Source organism: Arachis stenosperma, unplaced genomic scaffold (genome assembly GCF_014773155.1).
Source record: "Arachis stenosperma cultivar V10309 unplaced genomic scaffold, arast.V10309.gnm1.PFL2 arast.V10309.gnm1.Scaffold_100028, whole genome shotgun sequence".
Classification (NCBI taxonomy): Eukaryota; Viridiplantae; Streptophyta; class Magnoliopsida; order Fabales; family Fabaceae; genus Arachis; species Arachis stenosperma.
The window spans coordinates 261,304-265,215 of NW_026651370.1; the positions used below are offsets into that span (position 1 = coordinate 261,304).

General features: G+C 41.1%; 1 non-coding gene across 1 annotated transcript; it reads left to right on the forward strand.

The window, feature by feature from the left end:
• Positions 1-2,471: 2,471 nt before the first annotated feature.
• Positions 2,472-2,579, forward strand: LOC130959985 (small nucleolar RNA R71). Its single transcript, XR_009078957.1, has one exon. It is a non-coding gene; the product is annotated as a small nucleolar RNA R71 (small nucleolar RNA).
• The last annotated feature ends 1,333 nt before the right edge of the window (positions 2,580-3,912 follow it).

Here is a 3,912-nt window from a genome sequence, read left to right on the forward strand (position 1 = left end):
AGAAGAAGAAATGAGGAGAAAGGGAATGGCTTTGTATTCGGCCAAAGGGGAGAGAGATGGTGTTTAAGGTGTGTGAAAATGAAGGAGTGAAGGAGGGTTTATATAGGAGAGAGGGAGAGGGATGTTCGGCCATTTGAGGGTGGGTTTGGGTGGGAAAGTAGTTTGAATTTGAATGGTGGGGTAGGTGGGGTTTTATGAAGGATGGATGTGAGTGGTGAAGAGAAAGAAGGGATTTGATAGGTGAGGGTTTTTGGGGAAGAGGTATTGAGGTGATTGGTGAATGAGTGAAGAAAAGAGAGAGTGGTGGGGTTGGTGGGGATCCTGTGGGGTCCACAGATCCTGTGGTGTCAAGGAAAAGTCATCCCTGCACCAAATGGCATTCAAAATCACGTTTTGAGCCATTTCTGGCGTTAAACGCCGGGCTGGTGCCCATTCCTGGCGTTTAACGCCAGGTTCTTGCCCTTTTCTGGCGTTTAACGCCAGTCTGGTGCCCCTTTCTGGCGTTAAACGCCCAGAATGGTGCCAGACTGGGCGTTAAACGCCCAACAGCTAACCTTACTGGCGTTTAAACGCCAGTAGGTGCGTCCTCCAGGGTGTGCTATTTTTCTTCCTGTTTTTCGTTCTGTTTTTGCTTTTTTCATTGATTTTGTGACTTCTCATGATCATTAACCTACAAAAAAGATAAAATAACAAAAGAAAATAGTTAATTATAAAACATTGGGTTGCCTTCCAACAAGCGCTTCTTTAATGTCATTAGCTTGACAGAGGACTCTCATGGAGCCTCACAGATACTCAGAGCCATGTTGGAACCTCCCAACACCAAACTTAGAGTTTGAATGTGGGGGTTCAACACCAAACTTAAAGTTTGGTTGTGGCCTCCCAACACCAAACTTAGAGTTTGACTGTGGGGGCTCTGTTTGGCTCTGTTTTGAGAGAAGCTCTTCATGCTTCTTCTCCATGGTGATAGAGGGATATCCTTGGGCCTTAAACACCAAGGATTCTTCATTCACTTGAATGATTAACTCTCCTCTATCAACATCAATCACAGCCTTTGCTGTGGCTAGGAAGGGTCTGCCAAGGATGATGGATTCATCCATGCACTTCCCAGTCTCTAGGACTATGAAATTAGTAGGGATGTAATGGTCTTCAACTTTTACCAGAACATCCTCTACAAGTCCATGAGCTTGTTTTCTTGAGTTGTCTGCCATCTCTAGTGAGATTTTTGCAGCTTGCACCTCAAAGATCCCTAGCTTCTCCATTACAGAGAGGGGCATGAGGTTTACACTTGACCCTAAGTCACAGAAGGCCTTCTTGAAGGTCATGGTGCCTATGGTACAAGGTATTGAAAACTTCCCAGGATCCTGCCTCTTTTGAGGCAGTTTCTGCCTAGACAAGTCATCCAGTTCTTTGGTGAGCAAAGGGGGTTTATCCTCCCAAGTCTCATTTCCAAATAACTTGTCATTTAGCTTCATGATTGCTCCAAGGTATTTAGCAACTTGCTCTTCAGTGAAATACTCATCCTCTTCAGAGGAAGAGTACTCATCAGAGCTCATGAATGGCAGAAGTAAATCCAATGGAATCTCTATGGTCTCATTTTGAGCCTCAGATTCCCATGGTTCCTCATTGGGGAACTCATTGGAGGCCAGTGGACGTCCAGTGAGGCCTTCCTCAGTGGCGTTCACTGCCTCTTCTTCCTCCCAGAATTCGGCCATGTTAATGGCTTTGCACTCTCCTTTTGGATTTTCTTCAGTATTGCTTGGGAGAGTACTAGGAGGGAGTTCAGTGATTTTCTTGCTCAGCTGACCCACTTGTCCTTCTAAGTTTCTAATGGAGGACCTTGTTTCAGTCATGAAACTTTGAGTGGTTTTGATTAGATCAGAGACCATTGTTGCTAAGTCAGAGGTATTCTGCTTAGAACTCTCTGTCTGTTGCTGAGAAGATGATGGAAAAGGCTTGCTATTGCTAGACCTGTTTCTTCCACCATTATTGTTATTGAAACCTTGTTGAGGTCTCTGTTGATTCTTCCATGAGAAATTTGGGTGATTTCTCCATGAAGAATTATAGGTGTTTCCATAGGGTTCTCCTAGGTAATTCACCTCTTCCAATTAAGGGTTCTCAGGATCATAGGCTTCTTCTTCAGATGAAGCATCCTTAGTACTGCTTGGTGCATTTTGCATTCCAGACAGACTTTGAGAAATCAAATTGACTTGTTGAGTCAATATCTTGTTCTGAGCCAGAATGGCATTCAGAGCATCAATCTCAAGAACTCCTTTCTTCTGATTAGTCCCATTGTTCACAGGATTCCTTTCAGAAGTGTACATGAATTGGTTATTTGCAACCATTTCAATCAGCTCTTGAGCTTCTGTAGGCGTCTTCTTCAAATGAAGAGATCCTCCAGCAGAGCTATCCAAAGACATCTTGGACAGTTCAGAGAGACCATCATAGAAAATACCTATGATGCTCCATTCAGAAAGCATGTCAGAAGGACATTTTCTGATTAATTGTTTGTATCTTTCCCAAGCTTCATAGAGGGATTCTCCATCCTTCTGTCTGAAGGTTTGGACTTCCACTCTAAGCTTACTCAATTTTTGAGGTGGAAAGAACTTTGCCAAGAAGGCATTGACTAGCTTTTCCCATGAGTCCAGGCTTTCTTTAGGTTGTGAATCCAACCATGTCCTAGCTCTGTCTCTTACAGCAAAAGGGAATAGCATAAGTCTGTAGACCTCAGGGTCAACCCCATTAGTCTTGACAGTGTCACAGATTTGCAAGAACTCAGCTAAAAACTGATGAGGATCTTCCAATGGAAGTCCATGGAACTTGCAATTCTGTTGCATTAGAGAAACTAATTGAGGCTTAAGCTCAAAGTTGTTTGCTCCAATGGCAGGGATAGAGATGCTTCTCCCATAAAAGTCGGGAGTAGGTGCAGTAAAGTCACCCAGCACCTTCCTTGCATTGTTGGCATTGTTGTTGTTTTCGGCTGCCATGTGTTCTTCTTCTTTGAAGAATTCGGTCAGGTCCTTTAAAGAGAGTTGTGCTTTGGCTTCTCTTAGCTTTCTCTTCAAGGTCCTTTCAGGTTCAGGATCAGGCTCAACAAGAATGCTTTTGTCTTTGCTCCTGCTCATAAGAAAGAGAAGGGAACAAGAAAATGTGGAATCCTCTATGTCACAGTATAGAGATTCCTTGAAGTGTCAGAGGAAAAGAAGAGTAGAAGACAGAAGTAGAAAATTCGAACTTATCAGAGGGAATGGAGTTCGAATTTTGCATTAAGGGATAGTGTTAGTACATAAATAGAAGGATGTGAGAAGAAGGGAAGTAATTTTCGAAAATTAAGTGGAAGATTTTGAAAATATTTTTGAAAAACATTACTTAATTTTCGAAAATGAAAGTGGGAAAGAAATAAAATGATTTTTGAAAAAGATTTTGAAATTAGAAATCAAAAAGATTTGATTGAAAACTATTTTAAAAAAGATGTGGTTAAGAAGATATGATTGGTTTTTAAAAAAATGTGATTGAGAAAATATGATTTGAAAAACATTTTAAACAGATATGATTTTGAAGATTAATAACTTGGCTATCAAGAAAAAGATATGATCCAAACATTAAACCTTTCTCAACAGAAAAGGCAACATACTTGATTTGTTGAATCAAATCATTAATTGATAGCAAGTATCTTTGAAAAAGGAAAGAAATTGATTTTGAAAACATTTGATTGAAAAGATATGATTTGAAAAAGATTTGATTTTGAAAAAACTTTTGAAAACTTGAAAAAAAATTTGATTTGAAGATGAAATCTTCCCCCTTGTGCCATCCTGGCGTTAAACGCCCAGAATGGTGCACATTCTGGCGTTTAACGCCCAAAATACTACCCTTTTGGGCGTTAAACGCCCAACCAGGTACCCTGGCTGGCGTTTA